General features: G+C 37.3%; 1 protein-coding gene across 10 annotated transcripts in view; it reads right to left on the bottom strand.

Moving 5' to 3' along the window:
• TBL1XR1 (TBL1X receptor 1) overlaps positions 1–19157 on the bottom strand; it is a 186860-nt gene that overhangs the window by 68025 nt on the left and 99678 nt on the right. For 8 of the 10 annotated variants that reach the window (XM_031663566.1, XM_031663564.1, XM_031663571.1 and 5 more), the window contains exon 2: positions 13547–13622. The exons of the other annotated variants lie outside the window; for them this stretch is intronic. The gene's annotated coding sequence lies outside the window, so the exon portion shown is untranslated. The remainder of the gene's footprint in view (positions 1–13546; positions 13623–19157) is intronic. 10 annotated transcript variants of the gene reach the window in all.

Raw genomic sequence — 19157 nt, 5'->3', positions numbered from 1 at the left:
TCTCTACTATTCTTCTGAGCACACTTGTTCAACACTATAATTGGCCTACTTTTTTGGTGTTCCCCGCAACGCTTACCAGCTAGATTGAGCCAGTTTCTTTCAATCAAAAAAGCCAAACTAAACCAGAAATGAGGCCTCCAGGAACTGAAGAGCATAAGAAAAAATCCCTAAGAGAGAACTGGAGAAGTGGATCCTGTAATTCTTCCTATGAACCAACACAAGTTCCAAATTCATCCCAAGATGTGCATGTGGAACATACCTAAAGAAGCACTACAAAGGTCTTGAGAACTGAAGGCACAAATCACCTTCAGGTTCCATACTAACTCCTCAGAGGCTCATTCAGGAAGCAGACTCAAAGTAGCTTAGCAAAGACTTTGAAAACTGAACCGACATTGGAACCACTGCCCACGGGTGCCACAGAATTTGGGAGTCTGAGCCTATGGATGTTAATTGCCTGCTTTCATTTAAAAACAACGACATTCTCTAGGAATGGTACAGATGAAGAAAATCTGATCATTCTCAAAGGAAAAGAAAATAACAGATACGAATCCTAAGATGATCCAGGTGTCAGAATTCTCAAAGATGTCCGTGAAGGGACACGAAAGACAAGTTCTCAGAAGTAGACACTATAAAAAAAAGAACCAAATGGAAACTTTATGATTGAAAAAATATGGTAAAAAAATTCTAAGACAATAGGAAGTATAGAAAAATGATAGCAAAAATTTGATCTTCCTGAATAAGAGATTACAACATAGATGATAATAAAATTCTAAGTTTTAATAAAAGAAAATTTTCCCAAAATAACAAATGCCTTTAGCTCTCAAAAGTAATGAAAAAAATCTAGAGACCTGTCATTATCAAGATGCTTTCAACCCTATTATTCTATGGGTGCCTGAGGTCCACTGAAAACTCTCATGATTCACCTCTATATAATCTGTGTTACACAAAATTTAAAAGAATGCTGGAGTGCAAATGAGGAGATACAGTTCAAGTCTTGGTTCTGTAATGGAATCAATTCTCTAAACATTAGTTCTTCATTTGTAAAATGAGGATTAAACTCAATAGAACTTACTTAGCTTTGTAACATAGTCCCAATATCTAATTTTAGGAACCCTCAAAAAGTCATTCCAGTCTCCCCAGATATTAGCACTGGCCAAGTCCACACACGTAAGTTTTAAATTGTCTAGTAGCCACATGAAAAAGTTAAGAAACAGGCAGAATTTATTCTAATATTATTTTATGTAACCAAATATATCTGGAATATTATAATTTCTTATAATCAATATTTTAAAATTGAGATATTTTACTTAAAAAACAAAAAAATTAAGTCTTCAAAATCCAGCATGCATTTTACATTTACAACACATCTCAATTCTGACTAGTCATATTTCCAAGTGTTCAACAGCTATGTATTTCCAGTGGTTACCATATTGGATAAGTCTAAGTATAGAAGTGAAATGGTGGGGGAGGGGAGCCAATAGCAAACAAGGGCCAAGGTGTCTCAATATGGGTAGCCTGTCTTACATACATACATACATACACAAGCTGTATGTTCAGGTGGTAATGAAAGCGTCTGCCCTGTTACATGGCATAGGGTTGGAGCAATGGAAGTCTGTTTTCTGAAATAAATTTTCATCTCTCTACTATAATTAGAACACACAATTGTTTTTAAGAAAAATAATGGATTTCTCACCAATAAAACAGATACTAACAACTTTACATGGTTACAGCAATATTTAAGTAAGATAACTACCTCTCTATGACAGAACATATACAGTTGACCCTTGTCCAAAGCAGGAGTTAAGGGTGTCAACCCAGCCAATCAAAAATCCACATATAACTTCTGACCTCCCAAAAACCTAACTACTAACAACCTAGTTATGACCAGAAGCCTTACTAATAACGAAAACACACACATCTTACATGTTGTAGGTATTAGATATTGTATTCTTACAATAAAAGAAGTTAGAGAAAAGGTTATTTAAAAAATCGTAAGGAAAATATATTTACCATTCATTAAATGGAAGTGAATCATTCTGAAGGTCCTCATCCTCTTCACAAGGCTGAGGAGAAGTTGGTTTTGCTGTCTGAGGGGTGGGAGAGGTAGAAGAGGTGGAAGGACAGGCAGGAAAGGCAGGCATACTAGATCTAATTTTTATTTTTAAAAAACCAAGTAAAAGTGAACCCACATAGTCCACACCTGTGTTGTTCAAGGGTCAACTATACTAACCCTTCCATTTTGGGGTTGATTTTCACTCATTCATTCAGTTAAAAAAAAAAAATTAAACGAATCAAAACGGTTTTGGGCATTTTTCCCTTACACGTTTAAAGTACCTCTATGTAATCTGTTCTATAATCACAAGCCCTTAGGCTCTAAGTCACTTTTTTTAAAATATCAGGTTGCAATAAAAAATGATCCAAATAAACACCTGACAGGAAATGAATGCCTAATATATAGAGGATTGTGAAGGAAGAACTTTAGCATTCCAACCTTTTTGTTTTAAAGACCCTCCTTACGGGTGCTAGTAAATCACAGGAAAAGAGAGAAAATAGGCATGGGGAAGGATATCTGTTCCTATGAACCAGGATTAAAATGAAAAGATATAACTAAAATTAACTGGCTTAAGAAACAGGACAGAAGCTGAAGAAGCAAACCAATAGAACCTGTATAAAACTAGAAGTTCCTGTCCTTTACAAACTAACTTTATTATGTTAATTTGTCTCTCAAGCAAAAATTTTTGTTTAAATCATGCAATATTATCCACTGGATGGATGGATGAATGAAAAGAAAAAAGAACGGGAAGGGGGGAAGTCTTCAAATGGCTTCAATATACCACTGAAATAAGAAATGGCCTTCGGTTTCCAGTTTTATGGTTATACTGGACCATGCTGTCCAACCACGAATAGTCAAAATCTAGTCAGACCAAATTTAATATAGTACACCCGAAGAAAATTAGGAAACTTAAAAGTCAGCCAGATAATATTCAGTGATAGGACACCTTTTGTTTTAACATTACCGTGTTAAACATCTATCCCTCTATTGTGGGTGTATGCCGTTGCTCTCACACTACTCTGTGTTTCTCGAGATAAGAGAGCTAGTATTTTATTCCTGGTTGAATAGTGCCTACACTGAGAATTTATAGAAAGGACAGCAAAATTATTTGAAACATGAAAAATGTTGTAAAATAAAAATACTAATTCACCATTAATAGTGAACTAATTCCCTATATTACAGTTAATATAAATTGAGCACCCCAATCCAAAAATCCAAAATCCAGAATGTTCCAATATCTGCAATTTTTGGAGCAGTGATATAACGCCACAAGCAGAAGATTCCACACTTGATCTCATACGACAAGTCACAGTCAAAATTCTGGTTCATGCACAAAATTATTTAAAATACTGTATAAAATTGCCCTCAGGCTATATATATAAGGAGTATATAAAACATAAATGAACTTTGTGTTTAGACTTGGATCCTATCCCCAAGATATCTCATTACAGATATGCAAATATTCCGAAATCCAACTAAATATGAAATCTGAAATACTATGGTCCCAAGTGTTTAGGATAACCAATGCTCAACCTGTATAAAGATTAAATCCATGTAAAAATCCAAGCTTTCTCTGCCTTTCACGTGATACCACAGTCTTTCACGGCTTCCATTTTAGGGTCAGTTACTTCAGCCTCTAATGACAGGCATACATTCTCAACGAAATGAAAATGGTTCACACGATATCATGTGACAATGTCATTCTTTCTTCACATTTAATAATGCCACTTCCGAATCATGATGGTAAAAGGTTAAAAATGAAAATAGTAACAATAAACTTTCCTACAGTAAATAGAACCAATTAATTTACGGATGCTACATTTATAAGTAGGTAATAATCACTGACTCCTCGCTATGCACCACACTCTTTCCTGGCAGCAACCTGTTGGCAGGGTCACAACTCCTTGAGGTCTTGTCTTCAGTCTGGCAAGTCATAACTTCTTTCGGTTAAGAATAATCAAGTTATGAGATAAGAGATGTTAACAAAATACAGCAGGGCGGTTTATGAGTGAAAGAGGTGATTTACTAATTACACTGAGAAATGTAACTGCCAGTAGACTAGAATATTCATTGATGCAGAAGAGGCCGGCAAGGCCCAGCCCACATTCCCTCATCACTCTACTTTCCTGAGCAGCTGGGTAGTTTTTTACTGCAAAGCACCCTGAGGCCAAACAGCAGGTCAGGAGCTGCTGCCCTGCCCTCTGCAAAGCCTAACTCGCTGACTAAGGAATGGGGGTTAGGTGACAAAGTAACCCAGGTTCCTTGCCCCTTGGGTGGAAAAACAGACATGTTCTACACTGTCCCCCGAGGCTGCCACATGATTTGACTCCAATTGCACAAAAATATTAGTCTTTCAGGCACTCGGTATCAGCCTCCTTTTCCCTTTCTGGCTTCCCCACAGGAACTTTCTAGATCCACCTTTCCAACAAAGGGTTATAATCAAGGGTCTGGTTCCTCAGGAATCAAACCTATGAGAACTGCTCAGCATCATTCCATTCTTTGTGGAAGAGTCCTGTTGTTAAACCAAATTAATTTTTAGAAGTTGTGGGATGACTATACAATCAGAACAAGAGGAAATAGAAGGGCTCAAGGGATTGATCAATATAGTTGGTAGACTTTTCTGCAAAATAAGAATCTATCTTTGGAACAGTTCAAAGAAAAAGATATGCAAACAGTTCCAAAATAAACTAGCAAATAAAATAAATGAAAATATGCAAATTAGAACCATAGTGAAATACTATTTCTAACCTATCAGATTAAAAGACAAATACATATCAAAGGGAAAAAGGGAACCTCATATATTGCTGGAAGGAACATAAGATGGCATAATGCTTTACAGAAGGGAATTTGGCAAATTGACATCCACATTTCATGCTATCTAAAAACTTCCACTCTTGAAATAGCTATCTGTGTAACAGAGTAGAATGCAGCTGTAAAACAATGAATAAAGACTATATCCCATCCTGGCTAACAGGGTGAAACCCCGTCTCTACTAAAAAATACAAAAAGCTAGCCGGGCGAGGTGGCGGGCGCCTGTAGTCTCAGCTACTCGGGAGGCTGAGGCAGGAGAATGGCGTGAACCCGGGAGGCAGAGCTTGCAGTGAGCTGAGATCCGGCCACTGCACTCCAGCCTGGGCGACAGAGCGAGACTCCGTCTCAAAAACAAAAAAAACAAAAAAAAAAGACTATATCTACGTCCTGCTATGAAGTGATCTCCAGAATATTTAAGAATACGTATGTATTTGTTTACATTTGAGCAAGATAAATAAAAAATAGTTTGATTTTTGTAAGTAACTTGGTTACTTACAAAAGGAGGAAGAATGTATCTCACTTTGAAGTGGTATGTTTCCTAGGATTATAAAACAAAATTAAAACAAATATTTTAAATTCTAAATACTAAAAATAAAATGAAACAAATTGGCCTGGCTTCGGCACAGTGGCTCAGGCCTGTAATCCCAGCACTTTAGCAGATTGAGGCCAGGAGGATTGCTTGAGCCCAGGAGTTCAAGACCAGCCTGGGCAACACAGGGAGACACTGTTTCTACTTTAAAAAAAAAAAAAAAAGTTGGCCAGGTGTGGTAGCTCATGCCCGTAATCCAAACACTTTGGGAGACTGAGGCGGGTAGATCACGAGGTCAGGAAAGAGACCATCCTGAACAACATGGTGAAACCCCATCTCTATTAAAAATGCAAAAATTAGCTGGGCATGGCGGCATGCACCTGTAGTCCCAGTTACTCAGGAGGCTGAGGCAGGAGAATTGCTTGAACGATTGAGGCGGAGGTTGCAGTGAGCCAAAATGGCACCAGCCGGGCGACAGAGCGAGACTCCGTCTCAAAATAACATAACATAACATAACATAACATAACATAACATAACATAACATAACATAACATAACATAACATAACAGTAAAAAAAATTAGCCAGGCATGGTGGCACGCACTTGTGGTCCCAGCTACTTTGGGAGGTGGAGGTGGGAGAATCAATTGAGCCCAGAAGGGCAGGGCTGCAGTGAACCACAATCACGCCACTGCACTCCTACCTGGGTGACTGAATGACACAGTGTTGAAAAGAAAAGGAGAAAAGAGAGAAAAAGAAAAGAGGGAGAGGGGAAGAGAAGAAGAAAAGGGGAAGGGGAGCAGGAATTGGGGAGATAGGGGAGAGAAAGGACAAGTTGACCCAACTATGTATCAAACTGGTGGTGGGCAGGGGGCGGATTACACATGAGGACTTACTTTAAAACGTAATACTTAGCTGTAATCCCACTGAGACGTGGACAAAAAAAGAACAATGAAAACGATAGTCACTACTCATACTGGTTAAATATACATTTATAAATGTAAAAATATGTATAATTTTATATTATGTTTATTTTTATATTTACATGTACTTAAAGTACTTATAAAGTACATGTACTCTATTTTTTATACTCTTTTTAATATATTACTTTCTATTATGTTTACATATTAACTATTGCATATTACATAACATAAATATATAAATATTCTTTTTCACTAAAAGGAATCAGGACTTCTTAGAGACATAGCTGATCTGAGGACCAACAAAGGACACGTACAAGATGAGCTTTGGCCAACATCTTATTTTGTCAGAAAGCAAGGAAGTTACCAGAGAGAGAATACTAGAGTCACATCAAAAAAGACTCAGAAGTAAGCTTGAAAAGGCTCTTTTGGCCAAGGGAATGACATCAATAAGAATACAAACTACAGTGCAATAAAACATATCAAATGCTTAAATCCAAAAGCTCACAATAACTCAAAAAAATCCTCACTTGTTACTTAGAAAGGTATTCAAGAACCCTAGAAAGGCTTCCAGGAAACAACTCAGTACTTTGAAAACTGGTAAATAAAGGAAAGAATCATGCATTTCATATGCCTTTGTGCAATCTGTGCCACAGAGTAATGAAATATCTGTTAGGGAAAGTTTCTCTTTATAGAAATGTTACATATAATAAAAGCTTGATATAACTGGAATATCAACATTTTCTTTGCCCTCATGGAAATAATGGTTCTAGGAATGATCATTAATGTCGCCTACTGTCAGGAATAAAAAACAAACATTAGGTGCTTCTTTATGCAAGCATACAGTGAGTGTCCTTTATCTAAAATGATTGGGACCACAAGTTTTTCAGATTTAGAAATATCTGCAGTGTAACAGTTTAGCACTCCCAATCTGAAAATGTGAAATCCAAAATGCTCCAATGAGCATTTCCTTTGAGTGCTGTGTTAGTGCTCAAAAGATTTCAGATGTTGAGCATTTCAGATTAGAGATATTCCATCTATATTTAGCACCACCTGTGAAATATTCTGCCACCCCAACCTCTCAAAATAATAAAGGAAAAAAACCTAAATTAAGATTAGATTAATCTTAATTAATTAGATGAAGCTGTTAGCTACAACCACCAATATAAGGAAAAGATTAACCTTATACTATAGGAATCCAATAAATAAAATAGAGAATGTAGAAAACTTCACAGGACAAATAAAAGGGAAAAAATAGGTAGAAGCATAAGCTATACCCAGTAACCAAATGTAATGTATAAGTTTTGTTGATTCTGTAAAAACATATTAGGAGTAGTTCAGAAAAATCAAAGCTAAGTAGACAGTTGGTAGTGTTAAATTATTGTCAACACCTCACATCCATTAGGATAGGCACTAGCAAACAAACAGCAAATGTCCAGTGTGTAGAACCCTGTTGTACTGTTGGTAGGGATGTAAAATGGTGCTGCTGCTCTGGAAAGAGTACAGAACTTTTTCAAGGGGGCGGGGGGGAACCCTAGAATTACCATATGATCCAGCAATCCCTGTTCTGAGATCCCAAAAAGAATTCCAGTTCTAAAAAGAGTTGAAATCAACATGTCAAAGAGATTTGCACATCCATGTTCAAAGCAAGACTATTCATAATGGCCAAAAGGTGGAAGCAACCCAAATGTCTACCAACAAATGAATGGATAGAGAAAATGTGGTATGACTTCCATTCAACACAGTACTTACTGGAAGTCCTAGCCAGAGCAATCAGACAAGAAAAGACATCAAGGGCATCCAAATCGGTAAAGAGGAAGGCAAACTGTTGCTGTTTGCTGATAATATGATTGTATACCTAGAAAACCCTAAAGACTCCTCCAAAAAGCTCCTAGAAGTGATAAAATGAATTCAGCAAAGTTTCAAGATACAAAATTAATATACACATCAACAGTGACCAAGTGGAGAATCAAATCAAGAACTCCCTTTTACAGCTATTGTAATAGCTGCAAAAATAAAATAAAATACTTAGGAATATAGCTAACCAAGGAGATGAAAGACCTCTACAAGGAAAACTAAAAAACACTGCTGAAAGGAATCACAGATGACACAAATAGAAACACATCCCAAGTTCATGGATGGGTAGAATCAGTATTTTGAAAATGACCATACTGCCAAAAGCAATCTACAAATTCAATGCAATTCCCATCAAAATACTGCCAACATTCTTCACAGAAATACAAAAAACAGTCCTAAAATCCTATGGAATCAGAGAAGAGCCCACATAGCCAAAGCAAGACTAAGCCAAAATAACCAATTTGGAGTCATAAACATTACCTGACCTCAAACTATACTATAAGGCCATAGTCACCAAAGCAGCATGGTACTGGTATAAAGATGGGCATATAGGCCAATGGAACAGAACAGGGAACCCAAAAATAAAGCCAAATACTTACAGTCAACTGATCTTCGACCAAGCAAACAAAAACACAAAGTGGGGATAGGACACCCTATTCAATGAATGGTGCTGGGAGAACTGGCAAGCCACACACAGAAGAAGGAAACTGTATCCTCATTTCTCACCTTACACAAAAATCAACTCAAGATGGATCCAAGAGTTAAATCTAACACCTGAACCCATAAAAATTCTAGAAGATAACATTGAAAAAACCCTTCTAGACACTAGCTTGGGCAACAACTTCATGACCAAGAACCCCAAAGCAAATGCAACAAAAACAAAGATAAATTAAGATGGGACTTAATTATTAACTAAAAAGCTTCTGCACGGCAAAAGAAACAATCAGCAGAGAAAACAGACAACTCACAGAGTGAGAGAAAATCTCCACAATCCATGCATCCAACAAAGATTCTGTAGATCCAGAATCTACAAGGAACTCAAAGCAGCAAGAAAAAAACAAATAATCCCATTAAAAAAAAAGTGGGCTAAGGACATGAATAGACAATTCTCAAAAGAAGAAATACAAATGACCAATAAACGCATGAAAAAATACTCAGTATCACTAAAAATAAGAGAAATGCAAATCAAAACCACAATGTGACGCCACCTTACTCCTGCAAGAATGGTTGTAATCAAAAAATGAAAAAATAATAGACGTTGGCATGGATGTGGTGAAAAGGGAACACTTACACTGCTGGTGGGAATGTAAACTAGTAAAACCACTAAGGACATCAGTGTGGAGATTCCTTAAAGAACTAAAAGTAGAACTACCATTTGATCAAGTAATCCCACTACTGGCTATCTACCCAGAGAAAAAGAAGTCATTATACGAAACAGATACTTGCACACGCATGTTTATAGCAGCACAATTTGCAACTACAAAACTATGGAAACAGCCCATCAATCAACAAGTGGATAAAGAAATTGTGGTATGTGTACATACACCATGGAATACTATTCAGTCATAAGAAGGAATGGAATAATGGCATTCGTAGCAACCTGGATGGAATGAGAGACCATTATTCTAAGTGAAGTAACTCAGGAATGAAAACCATAACATTGCATGTTCTCACTCATAAGCGGGAGCTAAGCAATGAGGAGGATGCAACGGCATAAGAATATACAATGGACTTTGTGGACTGGGGGAAAGGGTGGGGGATGGAGAGGGATGAAAGACTATACTTTGGGCACAGTATACACTGCTCCAGTGATGAGTGCACCAAAATCTCAGAAATCACCACTAAAGAACTTATCCATGTAACCAACCACCACCTATTCCCCAAAAACCGATTGAAATAAAAAAAATACAAAAAAAAAAGAAAATGTGATATGTACATACAATGGAATTTCATTTTGCCTTAAAAAAGGCAAGGAAATAATGTCACAGGTTACAATACAGATCATTATGTTAAACAAAAGCAGCCAATCTCAAAAAGACAAATACTATATGGTGCTACCTATATGACGTATCTAGCAAACTCAGAAACAAATAAAAGGGTTGTTGCCAGAGGACGGGCTGGGAGGAGAGTGGGGTGTTGGGAACTTGCAGGGGGGTGGGAGAGGGTGGGTGCTGTTTAATGGGTATACAGTTTTGGTTTTGCAGTGAGCACAGATCACGCCACTGCACTTCAGCCTGGGCAACAGGGTGAGACTGTCTCAAAAAATAATAAATAAAAAGTCAAAATAATAATATACACCTGCTGGCCAATGGGTCCTACTAATGCAATATGAGATAATTACAAAAAAGTAGTTATGAAACATTTGATACAGGAAAGCAGCTATAAATCATGATTTAAGGTGCAAAAAAAAAATTTTTTTTTGAGATGGTGTCTCAGCCAGCCAGACTGGAGTGCAGTGGCTTACTGCAACCTATGCCTCCCAGGTTCAAGGGATTCTCTTGCCTCAGCCTCCCAAGCAGCTGAGATTAAAGGTGTGCGCCACCACGCCTGGCTAATTTTTGTATTTTTAGTAGAGATGGGGTTTCACCACGTTGGCCAGGCTGGTCTCGAACTTCTGATCTCTCAAGTGATTCACCTGCCTCGGCCTCCCCAAAGTGCTGGTATTACAGGCATGAGCCACTGCACCTGGCCATAAGGTGCGATTAGATTTAAAATTACTTGTGTCTAGGTAAAAGAAGGGTGAAGGCAAAAAAGGATGTTATGAATCCCTCATATTATTTTAACAAGAACAATGATCAACACGGGAAATAAAAATGTTTGAGGAGTTGGATATCCCATTTATCCTAACTTGATCATTTTATATCTATACAAGTATCAAAGCATGCACCGTAAAATAAGTACAACTACTATATATCAACTTTTTTAAATTTTAAAAGAAAAAAAACACTGTTGAGGGCAGGTAGGGAGGTGGTAGAGGTAACTGTATATAATCCCACTAAGCATTCTGGCATTTTCAGAGAAAATAAATATGACATACTACACAGCACAGGTTCAACCCAGAATGTTATCGCATTTCTGAGGGTCATGGGAAAACCACACCATTTTTGAACCAATACCTATAAATTTACTAGCACATCTGGCCAAATATATAGAAATGGCTTCAGTGTCCTTAGCTAGACTGTCAACAAGTTTGCTGTAATCTTGGTCTACTTCATCTCTCACACACACTAACATACATACATATATACATACACACACATGCATACACACTTAAACTTCTGTGATGATATTAAAATGATTTCAGAGATTTTCAACAAAACTGACAAACATGTTTGGGATGCTCTAATTTACAATGCAGTCTATGAGCAGTTATAAAACCAGTCTGTGAATAGCACATAAAAACTTTCACTTAAGGATAGGCACCTGTATCTCAGATACCCAACTGGTCTGATTGCCAAGGGAGACGTGCCACAAATACTAAGGATCCGACAACAAAGAAGAGTAACAGGTTTCAAATGTGAACTTCATTTGAACAAAAACTTCATGTGAACAAAAAGTCAAGAGCAGACACTCCAAATACCAAAGTTGATTTACCATGGATGTATTTCTTTCATGAGAAACTCTAGCGCTCCCTGGGAAACAGCAGATTTAGTGGTTAATGAGTCACCAGAGCAACCCAAGGACCCCAGCAAGTGCTTTATAAATTAACAAAAAAACATGTCATCCTTTGTGCTAGGTAAAGCTTGGCTTGGGGGGTGGGGAATATGTTATTTTCTTCAACATTTCCTATCAACCCCTGAGAGAGAAAAGAAAAAGGAGAGAGAAGGAGAGGAAAGGGAGGAGGGTGAGGAGGATGCAGAGAGAGGAAAAGAACAGGGAAAGGAAGAGGTCAACCTTTTTTTCCCAACAGGTATTCAGAAGAGTTTAGACAGAGAAAATCCTCCTCCTATCAACATACTGAAAACAATCCATCTCCAATAGGAATTATTTCTGGGAATATTTTCACAAGTATCTTACCCACTTATTCTGGTTCTCAACTTTTAATAGTTTTTCTTTCAGAATGATACATCATTTCCCACCAAATTCTATAAACCTCAATCAGTTTCTCTGCCTCCCTAATTTAGTAAAAATAAAATTGTTGGTAATGAACTACAGAAAATATTTATAAATGTAAGATGTTATTATTTAATTCTTAAAAAAAGTAAAAATTCATTTCTCTTCTATTTATTGATCCCCAAAATAAACAACAATATTATTTTGGTAAGAAATTATTTTTTAAAAGAGAATCACTCTTCTAGTTAACAATGATAAGCACTTGACATACAGCTAGAATAAACCTTAGAAATTAAGTCCAATTCCATCATCTAAGATTTACAAGAGTACCTGCCAAAAGTCAAAGATTCATAGTATATTCAGGAAATAAAGCAAATGCCAGCTCTCACAGAGTCCAGTAGTCTTTCTGCTATATCAAATGATTGCCATTTATATTCTACAGTGAAAGACTTCTTAAAAATCCTCTCAAATAGATAAGAATGACTCTCCTTAAAATGATTAATTACAATAGTAGAATCCTAGCCATTTAAATGCACATAACTAAAAAATATTAAGATAAATGCAATACACAAAAACAATCTATTTTAGTGAAATGATGGACAAAAATAGAAGAGCAAAATGCCACTGTTGCATTTCTAACAAGAAAGTACTATTCACAAAATATAGTTCATTTGACAAAACACAAGACCATCACGATATAACAATATTTTTCATCCTGATGACTGTAGCTAAGATGTTTTTAAAAGTACAGAACACAGAAATCTTCAGCTGGACACGGTGGCTTGCACCTGTAATCCCAGCACTTTGGGAAGCTCAGGCGGGAGGATCACCTGAGGTCAGGGGTTTGAGACCAGTCTGGCCAACATGGTGAAACCCTGTCTCCTACTAAAACGACAAAAAATTAGCTGGGCGTGGTGGCGCATGTCTGTAATCCCAGCTACTTGGGAGGCTGAGGCAGGATAATCTCTTTAACCCGGGTGGCGGAGGTTACAGTGAGCCGAGATCACGCCATTGCACTCCAGTCTGGGTGACAAGAGTGAAACTCCATCTCAAAACAGGAAGAAAAAGAAAGAAAAGAAAAGAAAAGAGAAATTTTCAAAAGTAGCAATTTTTCCTTTACCAAATATTCAAAAGTTACTTTTAAGTAACTTAAATTACATATATTTAAAAAGAATAAAAATTAAAAACAAAAAAACAAAAAAACACTTACTTAGCTTGGGAACACATGTATTTTGTCAAATTGTGAGAAACTTTCAAAATTCGCAAAAGATTCTAAAAACAAGAGAATAATAAACACTCTGACATTGGGAGTTGGAGAGTCTTACCATTGGCAGTGCATTGATGTGGGGATGTGCAACTGAATATCCGGTCACCGCCAATCACAAGTTGCTGTTGTTGATGCTGAGGAAAAGGAAAGTAAAGTATTCAATGTGCCCTAAAACAAATTCAGTTTAAAAGATTTTCCATACCAAATGTTACATGTTTGAAATATTCTTTAAAGTCCCCACCAGTGAATTTCTTTCTCCCTCAAGTAATTGTTATCATAAACAACAGCAGCAACTTTTGAGTGCTTAATACTTGGCAAGTCTTTAGAATGTTCATAAGAGGTTGGCATAGTGAATAAAATGAGACTCAAAGAGATTAACCTGCACAAGTGGTCTCACCACAATTCAACTCAACTCGCGTAAATATTACTGTATTAAGGTCCAATTAGTATGTTCATAATCTAAAACCATGGGCCACCAAGAATGACATAAACTTGCATTCTATATTCTGTTTAATAATAAAGAAAAATATGTCATTGGTTTAGAAACAATTTCAATCAAAACTTACTAACTTTGATCTCTTTAGACTTTACGTATTTTATAGGGCATATCCAGTTTTCTCAATTGCTAAGTCAGGGCATATTATATTCCATAAACCCTCTGTGTAAATAAAAAAGTTATACTTCATGGCCAGGCGCGGTGGCTCACGCCTGTAATCCCAGCACTTTGGAAGGCCGAGGCAGGCGGATCACCTGAGGTCAGGAATTCGAGACCAGCCTGACCAACATGGTGAAACCCTGTCTCTACTAAAAATACAAAAATCAGCCGTGCATGGTGGCTGGTGCCTGTAATCCCAGCTACTCGGGAGGCTGAGGCAAGAGAATTGCTTGAACCCAGAAGGCGGAGGTTGCAGTGAGCCAAGACCACGCTATTGCACTCCAGCCTGGAGGACAATAGCAAGACTTCGTCTCAAAAAAAAAAAAAAAGTTATACTTCACATACCATGTCAGAGCAGACGCTTAGTTGGAACACTGACCAGTACAGTTTCCGTCATGGAGTACAATTTCGTAAAGAGTAAAATCAAGCTGACACCACAGAAAGGAGTTTACTATAATATATGGGAGGTTTAGCTCCTACACCAATTAGGTAAAGTTAAGAAGATAACTAAGTAAATGATGATTATGCCACTTACACTATCCCACCAATCCCTGTGGCTTCAAAACAGGGCATAGGCATGAGCCCCCAAGGTTTGTTGCCTAGAGGCACTTGTGAGCTACTTGATAGGTCTTTTCTAGCATGGACTGAGGAAATGTTCTTTAGACATCATGTCTAGATACCACTAGAATCTGTTTACCTCAAGGTCGTTTGTTATGAACATCGATTATTTCAAAATAAAGTTTTTGTCAATTTTTGAGCTAAAGTTACATAAGGCTGCTTGTTATCTAAAAATCAACAGAGCACTTTTGTCACAAAAATTTTTGGCATACATGCATTCAATTTATTTATAATTAACATGTACTACTTATATTTTAAAACACATATAAGAGGTCAGGCACAGTGACTCATGCCTGTAATCCTAACACTTCAGGAGGCCGAGGCGGGCCGCTTGAACTCAGGAGTTCGAAACCAGCCTGGGCAGCATGGCAAAACCTCATCTCTACCAAATATACAAAAAATCAGGCATGGTGGCGCACAGGTCGTGGTCCCAGCTACTCGGGAGGCTGGCGCACGAGGGTTGCTTGAGCCTGGGAGGCGGAGACTGCAGTGAGCCGAGATGGCCATGCCCCTGCATTTCAGTCTGTGTGATAGAGACTCTGTCTCAAACAAAAAAAAAACTCCCAATATAAGTAAAAGGCAGATAAACAATGTACTTACAGTGCTATATTTTTGTTCATAACATTCTACATCCTTAATGTCTTAATGACAGTTTTACATCATTAGCTAGTATCTTAAGGTAAAACTTAATCGTAGAACAAAGCTCATCAATACCAATAGTGAATATTGCACCTTTTTTTTTTTTTTTTTGAGACAGAGTCTCACTCTGTCACCCAGGCTGAAGTGCCGTGGCACAATATCAGCTCACTGCAAACTCCGCCTCCTGCATTCAAGTGATTCTCCTGGTCTCAGCCACCCGAGTAGCTGGGACTACAGGTACAAGTCACCACACCGGGCTAATTTTGGTATTTTTAGTAGAGACGGGTTTTCACCATGTTGGCCAGACTGGTCTCGAACTCCTGACCTCAAGCGATTCACACGTCTCGGCCTCCCAAAGTGCTGGGATTACAGGGGTGAGCCACTGCGCCCCGTGGGATAATCTACATTTCAAATATCTTTCTTGATAATCGCTAATTTTTTTCGGACATCTATAAAATGATTAGATAACAGCAAGTGAAGAGTTCATTCTCATAGTTTAAGTATTGGCTCTGCCATTTTCTTTCTTTCTTTTTTTTTTTGGAAATGGAGTCTCGCTCTGTCCCCCAGGCTGGAGTGCAATGGCACAATTTCAGCTTACTGTAACCTTCGGCTCCCAGATTCAAGCGATTCTCCTGCCTCAGCCTCCTGAGTAACTGGGACTACAGGCACGCACCACCATGGCCGCCTAATTCTGTATTTTTTAGTAGAGACAGGGTTTCTCCATGTTGGTCAGGCTGGTATCGACCTTGGGTGATCCGCCCACCTCAGCCTCCCAAAGTGCTGGGATTACAGGCGTGAGCCACCATGCCCAGCCATGATAATGGCTAATTTTTTCATACATCTATTAAATGATTAGATCATAGTAAGTGAAGAGTTCATTCTTGTAGTTTAAGTATTGGCTCTGCCATGTTCTTGTTTCTTACAATTTTGGTTTTAGATGCAATTTTTTTCTCTACCTTTGTCTTCATTCATTCATTTAGCTTTTCCTATTAATACTACAAGTCTTTAAGAAGAAAGACCACAATAGTGATTTAATAGTTGATGACATGGTTAAAAAGTGATTCTAGGATTTAAAGGATGAATAAATACATGAAAAATGGTATACCAATTGCACATGCAATTTAATCTGGAAAATTTCTAGAAACATATGCAGGGCTATATTTTTTCTCTCTTAAGATGTTTTCCTAGTCAACTCATTGACCTATGTCCTAGCCATCATGCAATGCATTTATAAAGCACATCTCGTAATTAAAATAAATACCTAAATTTTAAAAGATATAGTGATATACTTTACAAAGGAATTACAAAACTTAAGGTGCATTTAACATAATCTGACAATGTGTATTCAAACTATTTGTATTAAAGGAATTCAAGTCCAAAACAGGCGTATCCTGTCTTACCTACGTTTCTACTTTTACTCAACATTCTCAAATCTCATCACAGCAGATCACTGTGATTCTCTTATCTGCACTCTTTGGCTGCCATGACATTCCTCATTCCTCACCAGAAATGTCCTTCTGACTATGGTTCTGCTCACAATATCCCTCCTTCAAAGATCAGGCCAAATCAGCTTCCTCCATTAATTATCCACCCCACCATCCAGAGAGAGAAAAATGAGCCCCAGCCTAACATATCTCCCTTTCCACAACTGCATAGTGCCTTATTCTTTCATCATGCCTCTCTGATCAAATTTCTGGAGACCCAAGACTGATGTAATCATCTTGCTGTCTCCCAACAGAACTAAGAATAGTGCCTTGAACATACATGGTTCTTAAGATATACATGTTGATAAAATGTTAAAATATCTAGATATTGAGGAATGAATTTACACATATTTGAAAATAAAATGCAGTAGAGACTGAATTACTGCACAAATAAATCACACTGGGAAGGAAAAACTCAGCAGTGGATTATTTTGAAAATGCTTGAGAGAACTTGGTTATACCAATAATTTTAATACCACTTCCAGAAGGTGACCAATAAAGGTTGATCTTCTATCATTAACAAAAAACTCAAGAAGTACATGATCAATCACATTATTGGTGTAAAAACTATCACCTCCTTTGTGTACTACATAAACTGAATCTATTTACTCTACTTCTTGTAATAAAATAAATGGCTGCAGGGTTTGTGTTTTGTCTCCAAACAAAAAGCTTTGCTTCCAAAAATGTATTTCAAAGCATTTTATCTAAAGTAAATGATTAATTTTAAATAAGGCTTTTAGCATAGAAAGACACTGTTGACTTCGCAGACATCTTCTAAGATCTGCCACCTACGCATAATTAGGAAGATTTTTTTAAGATGCAAAAATTCTAGAACAGCAAATTATATATTTTGACTGCTCTTCAAAAATACTACACTGCAGTGTCTAGAAGTAAATTTATTTAATTTATAGATAACTTTGAAAAGCTAATGGACATTACGGGCCCTTTTCCTAGACGAAGGTACAAACACAATAAATACTTACTTAAGGTAGCAACATTCTAATCTAGAACCTAGTGGTCAGTAACAAGTTCAAGGAAGTATATCTGGTATCCTTTATAAAAAAAGTTTTAAAAAAATTTTTTAACGTACAGAATTTGGGAAAGTCATCCCATGATTTAAGAGAAAAATATAATCCCAGCACTTTGGAAGGCCTAGGCAGGGAGATCACTTGAGGTCAGAAGGTTTGGGTGGATCACTTGAGGTCAGAAGGTTAAGACCAGCCTGGTGAACATGGAGAAACCTCATCTTTAGGGAAAATACAAAAATTAGCCAAGTGTGGTGGCAGATGCCTGTAATTCCAGCTACTCAGGAGGCTGACGCAGGAGAATCACTTGAACCCAGGAGGCAGAGGTTGCAGTGAGCTGAGATCACACCACTGCATTCCAGCCTGGGTGATACAGCAAGACTCTGTCTCCCAAAAAAACAAAACAAAACACACACACACACACACACACACAAAAGGAGAAAGAAAGAAGAGAGAGACAGAAATATATGAGAATCCTACCAGAACTGACTCTGCTTAGAAAGATTTTTATTAAATTAACTCCCAGGAAAAATCACAGAAAAAGTTCAAATTAAATTGCTTAGCACATGACTGAAGGCACAATTAAGAAAAAACAAAAACAGTACTACCTTCTAATGAAAAGATTAATACATATTTGTAAATCAGAGTTTCAACTGAATCTTCTTAATCCGTTTTACAAAAAGGAATGTTAGTATGTTATCTCCAACAACATACTACGCATACATCAAAGCCTTTAAGCATTATATCCTCCACTGTCCTCACCCCATCCTCATTTCCCATGGAATTTACACATACAGATAATATTCCAGACAGCCAGAAGGTAAGGCAGGTGAAAAGCAGAAGGAGCTATAACAGCAGGGATATCTTAAGTGACTCTGAGATCAGACTCACTGTCAGATCATGCACAGCTTTGCAATTACTGCCTATGTTTTCATTTCCAATTGTTACTTAAGCAATTTGGGGAAAACAGATTCAAAAGTTATCTGACTCCATTTTTAAAGATAAGCTATTCTCAAGATCACATACTCACATAAAGAGAAAACGAATTAAACATACACTGGTGTCTAATCACCTAATTGTTACCTTAGTTGAGTTAGTTTCACCGGTAACATCACATGTAATTGAATTTTATGTTAAGATTATACAAAAATAAACTATTGTGCAAGAATAAAACAAAAAAACTATCAAGTATTTCTAAATTTGTCTATCACTGGGTAAGCTATGCAATTAAAAATAGCAAAAACTCTC

This window comes from Papio anubis, chromosome 2 (genome assembly GCF_008728515.1).
Source record: "Papio anubis isolate 15944 chromosome 2, Panubis1.0, whole genome shotgun sequence".
Classification (NCBI taxonomy): Eukaryota; Metazoa; Chordata; class Mammalia; order Primates; family Cercopithecidae; genus Papio; species Papio anubis.
Note: the sequence above shows the minus strand (reverse complement) of the source record. Positions and strands in the feature narration are given on the sequence as shown.